Genomic DNA, 9,105 nt, shown 5'->3' on the forward strand with positions numbered 1-9,105 from the left:
GTCGTGCCCCTCAAGCCATCGCTGTTACACTACTCCGAGGTGAAATGGGTTTAAAATGGTACGCGTTGAAGCACCACTGCTCCCCCCCTCCCTCTCGTGCAACCGAGACAGACATAATGATAATAAAAATAGTGAAAGAGAGAAGAGAATGAAAACCCAGAACAGGAGAGTGAGCCACCCTCTTACGGCGGCGCTGGGCAACGCGCGCACACACAAGCGTTCACACAATTTTCCTTCAACCAAACCAAACGTCGTCGTCGTCGTTTGGCCCCGTGGGCTCTTCCTCTCCCTCGTCCTCTCGACCCCCTCGCCAACCGCCCCCCCCCTCCGATCCTTCGCGGCCCCCGTCCGGCCGCCGGGGACGACAGGAGAGGTGTGAGTATCCACCCTTCCTCCTTGTTCCTCCTTGCATTCATCTCTGTTCACACAATCCTATTCCTGCGCCGCTCTCGGTCGCTCCCTCGCCACTCCCCTCAATCAGTCCTGCTCCCTCCCCCTGTTTTTCCCCACCCGCTCACCCCCCTGGGCCATAGACACCACCACCATCACAATTTTTATTCTCATATATCATTGGTTTTCTTTTTTTTAACTGGGATTCATCTCTGTGGAGTGGGGATACCGTACGATGGTGTCACACACACACAAATTTTTCGGCCAAAAGTGAGCCTGCGGTTGAATTCGGTATATGTGTAATGATATAATGTGGATATATAAATATGTGCGCAGGAGCGTGCCACAGTGGGGCCACCGCGCACCCCTCATTTCAGGTTTTTTTAGTTTCTGTGTATTCTCTCCCTCTTCCTTGGTCGGTACTTTTATTTCTTTCGCTGGGGTCTTGGGAGCGAGGGGAGGACTCGTGTAAAAATACGGTGGGGGGGGGGGGGGGNGGGGGACGATTATCCCCGGGTTCGGGATGACGAAATAGAATGTAAAAAAATTAATGAGAGGCGAATACCAATCGTGGGGGCTTTCCGCGCGGGTTTGTGTCGCCATTGTGCTCGGGATTTTGTAGGAGTGAATCCTTGGAGTTCGGGAGCGCGAGGGAGGGATGGAGGAGTTCGTGAGAATCTGTCGGATGTGACTCCTTCCTATTCATCGAATTGAAAAAGTTTATTCGGGGGGTGTCAAACAAAGAATAGTGTAACATCAAAGAAATTGAATTAAATTCAATTGAAGTTTTATTCACATCGAATAAATAGTTTTTTATTGAAAACGAATGAGACTTGTTTAATTAAAATCCGATCAAGTCAATTAACATTTATTTATATTTTTTAAAAATATATCATTTTTTAGTAGAAGCATTTTTAAGACGGAGAGAAAAACTAATTTATTAAGATTTGATGATTGTTCATTTTATTGAATTAATCTTTTATTAGATTCCAATTCAACTGAGCAATATGTTTGAGAATATTATTGTTGTTGGTGTTATTGTCTTTAAACAATATTCAAATCTACTAGTCTTATGAGTCAGGGAGGGGAGACGATTATCCCCGAATTCGGATGACGAAATAGAATGTAAAAAAATTAATGAGAGGCGAATACCAATCGTGGGGGTTTTCCACGTGAGTTTGTGTCGCCATTGTATTCGGGATTTTGTAGGAGTGAATCCTTGGAGTTCGGGAGCGCGAGGGAGGGATGGAGGAGTTCGTCAGAATCTGTCGGATGTGAACCTCCTCCTTCCTATTCATCGAATTGAAAGTTTTATTCGTGGGATGTAAAACAAAGACTACTTTTGTAATATCAAAGAAAATAAATTTAATTCAATTGAAGTTTTATTCATGACAAATAGTCTTCTTTTATCGAAAACGAATGAGAGTTTATTAATTAGAACCTGATAAAGTCTTTATTTGGATTCAATGAACATTTGTTTACATTAAAAAAACTATCCTTTCTATCCTTTTTTATTCCTTTTTGGATGGAATTATTGGTTGAACGAAGAGGAAAATTAATTTATGTGAAAATTAATTTATGTTAATAAATTAATTTTCCAGTCATAAGTCTTCATTTCACCGAATACTGTTGTTGTTACTGTCGTGAACCAATATATTCTAACCTGTTAGTCCTGGGAGTAGGGAGAATTCGTGAAAAATACGAGGGAGTTCCCGAGTTCAGGATGACGAAATAGAAAGTAAAAAATTAATGAAGGTAAAACCCAAACGTGCGAGGGCTTTCTGCACGGGTTTTGTGGCCATTGTGTTCGGGATTTTATAGGAGTGAATCCTTGGAGTTCCGGATCGTAAGGGATGGATAGAGGACTTCGCCAGAACCTTTCCGATCTGCCGCTCTTCTTCTCTATTCACCGAATTAAAAAAGTTTTATTCACATCCAACAAATAGTTTTTCTTTTTTTGAAAATAAATGAGACTTTCTTGATTAGAACCTGATGAAGTCTTCAGTTGGATCCAATGACCATTTGTTCATTTGAATTTGCGATTTTTTTGGTCCAAACAAGACTTGTTTGTGAACCTATTCATTTTCCTGTTAGTGTATAGTACTCCTACTCCTACTAGTGATCTAAGACAGAGGCGTAAAGTAGAATTCTAATTGAACTCCAATTCTTTTTGAAGATTGAAAAGACCGCAAAAATGCAGCAAAAATCAAGAGATTTGGCAACTTATCATAAATATTCCCTGAAGAAATAGTTTAATCGAAATAAATTCTCGACAAAAATCAAGATCTATTGATATTTGAAATAGAGATGAATCGAAGTAAAATCTAATTTTGTCATTTTCAATTAAAAACTGAGATGATTTTGTTCTCATCATGATGACTCGAAGGGATTCAAAGACTACTAGGTTTGGAAATATTGATGTAACTCCAGAATAAAACAAACATCTATTTCCGCGATTTTCGGAATAACTGAGTGACTTGAAATTTTTGAAATTCTATTTCGTTTTTCAATAGAAAATATTTTGCAGCAAGAATTTAGAGATTTTTGCAACATATCTGAAGTATTTCTTGAAGAAACAATTTCAACGAAATCAATTGTAGAAAAAGATCAATTCCGAGCACATGATTTTTATGGCGTCAAATTGATTGTTTACAAATTACTCGTAAAAATGTTTTTAATTTTTCAAAATTGCAATGTTTCAGTTATTTTATCAACCTTCCTTCAGAAGTAAATGTTCAAATTTTTTTCAGATTTTTAAATCTTTTCTGACGCTTCAATATCGAGATTCAAATTCAGGCCTGCGAAGTTTAAATAATAAAATCATTGTAAAATGCCCGGAAACTCGGGGTCACATTGGACACAAATGAAAACTCTGATGTTCGATTATATTCTCTTCTACCAGCATTACTTTAAATCTATGAATTTACTTTATTTACTCGATCTTGCATTATTGAGACAATGAAGTAGTTCATTACAAAGTAGTTAATTACTTTATTTACTCGATCGTTGCATTATTGAGTCAATGAAGTAGTTTCATAAATAAAAAATAATAATTGCAGGGGAAAACAATCCTAAAAGTTCATATAAAGACAGGGGTTGCGTTTTACCCTAAAGAAAGAGCTAAGCTAGGTTTTTCAGAACAAGTTGTTGTTTACAGAACAGAAATTAAATAAAATCAATTTTCCTAACAGAATTTCCTCAACAAATTTTCCTTAACTTTATCTGATCCAATGATTTTTTCCGAATGTGGAATTGATCTCGTTAGAATTGGAAAAGAAAATTGGGAGACAGATGAGGGGATATGCAGGAAGACTTTGATTATACTGCAGCAACATCAATCATCAACGGATATCGATTTTCGGGAGGGGGCGAGAAATGGGGGAAGTTTTCCTATTTATATGGGCTGGAGTGATTATTTGGAAGTTGTGATGGGAAAAATATTCCCGAAGATGATCTTTCGGGATGCTAGTCCAGAGGAAGCTCGGGGAGAACACGTGCGGACATCTGTCGGTTGGAAAACTCGGTGCCGACCGCAGGTAAGTGAATTTCGTTGACAGTGTAATATTTTTTTCTTGTTCGAATTGTTTCGATTGGAGAAATGATGATGAGGAGGGTAATTAGGGTGAGTCATGCGTGACGCTGGGATTGTTTTTTCCGAGGGAATTTGCATGAGGCGATTGAATTCGCGATGTCAATCAGTGGAGGATAATGTAATTAATAAAGAGATGAGGATTTAAAAGAAAGTTAATTTTAAAACATCTCGTTTTTCTATTGAATATATTTTGCAGATTTTTGACAGATTGTGGAAACTTTTTTTTTCAAATATTGTTTATAACAATTTGAATGACATAAGTTCTAGTGAATGCTAAAGATCTATTGATTTTTCAATATAAATGAACCCAAATTTAATATTTTTTTTTATTTTCAATTCAAAAGTAAATTATTTTGGTATTATGATGATATTGGGGCGAAAATCATCTGGAATTTTTCAAATTGGACTTCGTTTTTCTATTGAAAATATTTTGCAACAGATATCGAGATATTTTGGAAACTTATTCTGTTGAAACATTGTTTATAACAATTTGAACAAAATGAGTTCTGGGGAATGCTAAACATCTATTGATTTTGCTATAGATATGAATCGAAATTCAATATTTTTTTTTATTTTCGATTGAAAAGTAAATTGTTTTGTTATTATGGTGACAATAGGGATAAAAATCGTTTGGAATTTTTCAAATTTTACTTAGATTCTGTATAGAAAAAATTTTGCAACAAAAATCAAAAGATTTTGGAACCTTTTTCGGTGAACAATATGTTTTGTAGGAACAATTTGAAGAAAATAAGTTTTGAAGAATGGTTAAGATCTATTGAATCTAAATACAAATTAATTTAATTGCAACAGAATTTTTTTATTCTCAATTAAAAAGGCAGTGATTTTGTTATCATCATGATGACGTGAGGGATTCGAAGACGACTAGATCTGCAAATGTAAATGTAATTTCAGAATAAAAAAATTTTTAAAATTCCTTTTTTCGGAATAACGAATGAGAGTTACTTGAAATTTTTGAAATTCTATTTCGTTTTTCAATAGAAAATATTTTGCAGCAAAAATTTAGAAATTTTTGCAACATATCCCAAATATTTCTTGAAGAAACAATTTCAACGAAATAAATTGTAGAAAAAGATCAATTTCAATTTCAAAAATCAATGGATTATTCCCAATTCAAAAAGGAAATGAGTTTGCTATCATCACGATAATGCGAAGGGATTCAAAGCCGACTAGATCTGCAAATATAGATGTAATTCCAGAATAAAAAAAATTTTAAATTCCTTTTTTCGGAGTAACGAATGAGAGTTACTTGAAATTTTTGAAATTCTATTCTGTTTTCCAATGGAAGATCTTCTGCAGCAAAAATTTAGAGATTTTTGCAACATATCCCAAATATTTCTTGAAGAAACAATTTCAACGAAATAAATTGTAGAAAAAGATCAATTTCAATTTCAAAAATCAATGGATTACTATCAGATGTAATTCCAGAAGAAAAAAAAAATTTTAATTCCTTTTTTCGGAATAACTGAAGAAAGTTACTTGAAATTTTTGAAATTCTATTCTGTTTTCCAATGGAAGATCTTCTGCAGCAAAAATTTAGAGATTTTTGCAACATATCCCAAATATTTCTTGAAGAAACAATTTCAACGAAATAAATTGTAGAAAAAGATCAATTTCAATTTCAAAAATCAATGGATTACTATCAGATGTAATTCCAGAAGAAAAAAAAATTTTAAATTCCTTTTTTCGGAATAACTGAAGAAAGTTACTTGAAATTTTTTAAATTCCATTTCGTTTTTCCATCAAGAATGTTTTGCAGCAAAAATCAAGAGATGTTAGAAGCTCACCCCAAACATTCCCTGACCAAACAATCTGAACGAAATAAATTGAAGAAAACAACGGATTTGACTTTAAAAATCAATGGATCTTCCCCTGATTTTTAAATAGAACTGAAGTGCAAAATATTTTTCAATTCCCAATTCAAAAAGGAAATGATTTCGTTATCACCAGGACGATTCTCCGGGATTGAACGCCGCCTAGTTCTGGAGATATCGATGTACCTCCAGAATAAAACAATCGCCAATTTCCCCTTTTTTCGGGATAAAGTAATAAAAGTTATTTGGAATGGGCACCGAGTGGAAGACGAATCGAGCAATTGGCGGTGGCAAGGCGGGGCCCGAATTACACGAGAAAGAGAACCAATCAGATTTTACCTTATAAAGCAGCATTGAGCCGCAGGATACTTGATTAACCAATAGCGTCCTGTGATTCTCCCGTTGCCCGATGTCTCACTCTCTCCCATCTCTCTCTCATCTCCTCCTTTTTTCCCATTTCGTATCTCTCTCTTTTCCTTTCTTTGCACACGAGTGTCTCGGGCACCTCTCGTTGTTGTGTAAAATGCAAGTAAAGTACAAAGACGTTAAACCGTTCCAAGCAACAGAGTTTTTAAATCCCAAACGAATTGAATTAAAAGTATTCGAACGAAAAAATTCAAGTTCTCAATTTGTGAGTTTTTTTTTTCTTTCCAATGCAGACGTTTTGTGCAATTGTTACACCCGATTTTCTCTGACTCACGTGTCGTACTCTCTTGCACGCGAAATATATTCCCTCACTCATATTTTTCCATTCAGAATTCCGAGAAATTCAACGTGAATTGTCTCGCGCACTTTTGTTCGCTCTAGATTCTAAGCCTCAAACGATGATGCAATCAATCATTTATTGTTCAATTAGCCGTCTAGATGATAATTTCAAAATCGAGACGATTTTTTCAGGCGTTTTATGTAATTCATCGTAACGAGAGAAGCGAGCCGAACAGAGCAGAGTGAAACAACAGGAAAAAATAATGAAATTCGAGGTAAACTCTTGAAAAAAAATCCCAGAACCTCTCGGCTCTCAACAAAGCTCCTGCCGAAGAAATAAACAATGTCACATAACAGAACCATCATCCCGAGCATAATGAATCCGCCGATTAGCGATGCAAGTACCGTTAACAAGCCAGACTCGGAAAAATCATCCGAAATTGCGGTCACGACGATCACCAGAGCCAAACAAAACCCCGAAAACCAATTCCCCAGCTTAAAAAGAGCCCCCAACAGCTTAAACCCCCCCGACATTTCCAATCCCCAGTAATAAACCGAGCCCTAAACTCCTCAAGTAATGGGTAAACCGTCGAAATATTTCGGTGTGGCGTCCGGCTGGAGTCGGCCGTTCATTTTTTCCCTGCATTTGTAACCCAACACCTGGCGAATGAGAACAGGGGGCACATGTAGGTGCCGCAATTTTAATACAACCGAAAAAAAAGAGAAAAAAAAAGTCGAAGAAACCGACGAAGAAAACGGCTAGACGGCAATCCCGTCCAACAATGACTCCCGAACAATCGGCACTCGAGTGTAATGCAACAATAATTGTTGATGTGACATGACTATTGTTAAAACACTTACGTTATTTATCGTGAATCCATTCTCCCGCATATTCCATTTAAAAAAATCTCACGGGCATTCGTTTAATCGTTATCTTGGTGTCCATTTTGTTTGGTTAATTACTAAAGAGGCGGCAGTGCTGCCGCAGGTTACGTTGACATAACACACACACTTGTACACGGTTAAAACACACTGGGGGCTTGAGGAGAAAAAAAAATTGGAGAGGAGCCCCCGAGGCTGCGAGTCCACAAACACGAGAGGCGAAAAATCCGATCGATTGACGGCTTTTTTTCGACTACTTCTGCCTCATTAGACTCGATCAATCGATGGATGCTGATTTTCAATAAATAATTAATAAATACCGCACTCACTGATTCCCGTTTAGTCACAATCATTCGGTTTTTAGTAATAAATAACAATGTAAACACTCGATTTTTAATGATTAATTTTCGTAACAAAAAATCACACGGAGAAATGGCTTGTTCCCCCTCTCGTTTTCAATTCCGCACACATTCGATCTCTCGATTCCCCCGTTCCTTCGGTTTTTTTTTTGCTCCACCGTAAGTAGTATTGGCTTTTTTTTGCTACCGGACTTTTTGGAATTTTATTCTTGGCACTTTGCGCTCCCCTCGGTTTTTATTTGTTTATAAATAGTGGTGATGGGTTTATGGTGCTGGTCATTTTCGATGGATTGTTGTGATTAGTTGATAATTAGTTGTTTAGATTTATTAAATAATGGATTATTCCGGCCCGTCTGCCCTTCTTGTGCGTCTAAAGATAACGGAAATGGAGTGACCGATGGTGTACATCAGTGTTGCACCTTGTCGACGCCATTTGTGGAGGAGACAGGGGTGCCACTGCGCGGGAAAATGTGAATGGAAATTTTTGTGGATTTTGTTTTGCTTTTTCAGTCACTAATATTTCCCTTTTCTCTCGTTTTCGCCTGAAATTGTTTCTCAATTTAATTAAATGAATAAAGACGTTATAAAATGGTTTGGATTATTATTTTTTTTATGAAAAGGATTATGGTGGTTGAAATTCTTTGAATTTCCCCGCCTCATGTGCGAATCAATCATTTAACAACTGTACAAAAATATTAATTTAAATTTAAAAATGAATATAAAATCACAATTATTCATAAAACGACTTCGAAAAAGATTAGTGGAAATTTTTATCGAATGACTTTTGTTTTTTCAGTTTGAAATGCTGTTTTCCTCTAATTTTTGTCTGAAATTGTTTCTAAATTTAATTAAATGAAAGAAATTGTCATAAAATTGTTTGAATTATAATTGTTTTAATGAAAAAGATTACGTTTGTTGAAATTGTTTGAATTCCTCCGCCTCACGTGCGCATCAATCATTTAACAACTGCACAAAAATATTAATTTAAATTTAAAAAATGAATATAAAATCGCAATTATTCATAAAACCACTTCGAAAAATATCAGTGGAAATTTTTATCGAATGACTTTTGTTTTTTCAGTTTGAAATAATGTTTTTCCTCGAATTTTCGTCTGAAATTGTTTCTAAATTTAATTAAATGAAAGAAATTATCATAAAATTGTTTGAATTATAATTTTTTTAATGAAAAAAATTATGTTTGTTGAAATTGTTTGAATTGTCGCGCCTCACGTGTGAGTCAATCATTTAACAACTGTAAAATAATATTTATTTGAATTTAAAAAATGAATATAAAGTCGCAATTATTCATAAAACTATTCCAAAAAAGATCAGTGGCAATTTTTAT

General features: G+C 35.5%; 1 protein-coding gene across 1 annotated transcript in view; it reads right to left on the bottom strand.

Moving 5' to 3' along the window:
• LOC107038106 (chromodomain-helicase-DNA-binding protein 7) overlaps positions 1-8,133 on the bottom strand; it is a 43,164-nt gene extending 35,031 nt beyond the window's left edge. Inside the window, exon 1 of the mRNA XM_015256995.1 lies at positions 7,381-8,133. The gene's annotated coding sequence lies outside the window, so the exon portion shown is untranslated. The remainder of the gene's footprint in view (positions 1-7,380) is intronic.
• Between the last annotated feature and the right edge of the window lie 972 nt (positions 8,134-9,105).

This window comes from Diachasma alloeum, unplaced genomic scaffold (assembly GCF_001412515.2).
Source record: "Diachasma alloeum isolate Michigan unplaced genomic scaffold, Dall2.0 Dall_scaffold_00277, whole genome shotgun sequence".
NCBI classification, from domain to species: domain Eukaryota; kingdom Metazoa; phylum Arthropoda; class Insecta; order Hymenoptera; family Braconidae; genus Diachasma; species Diachasma alloeum.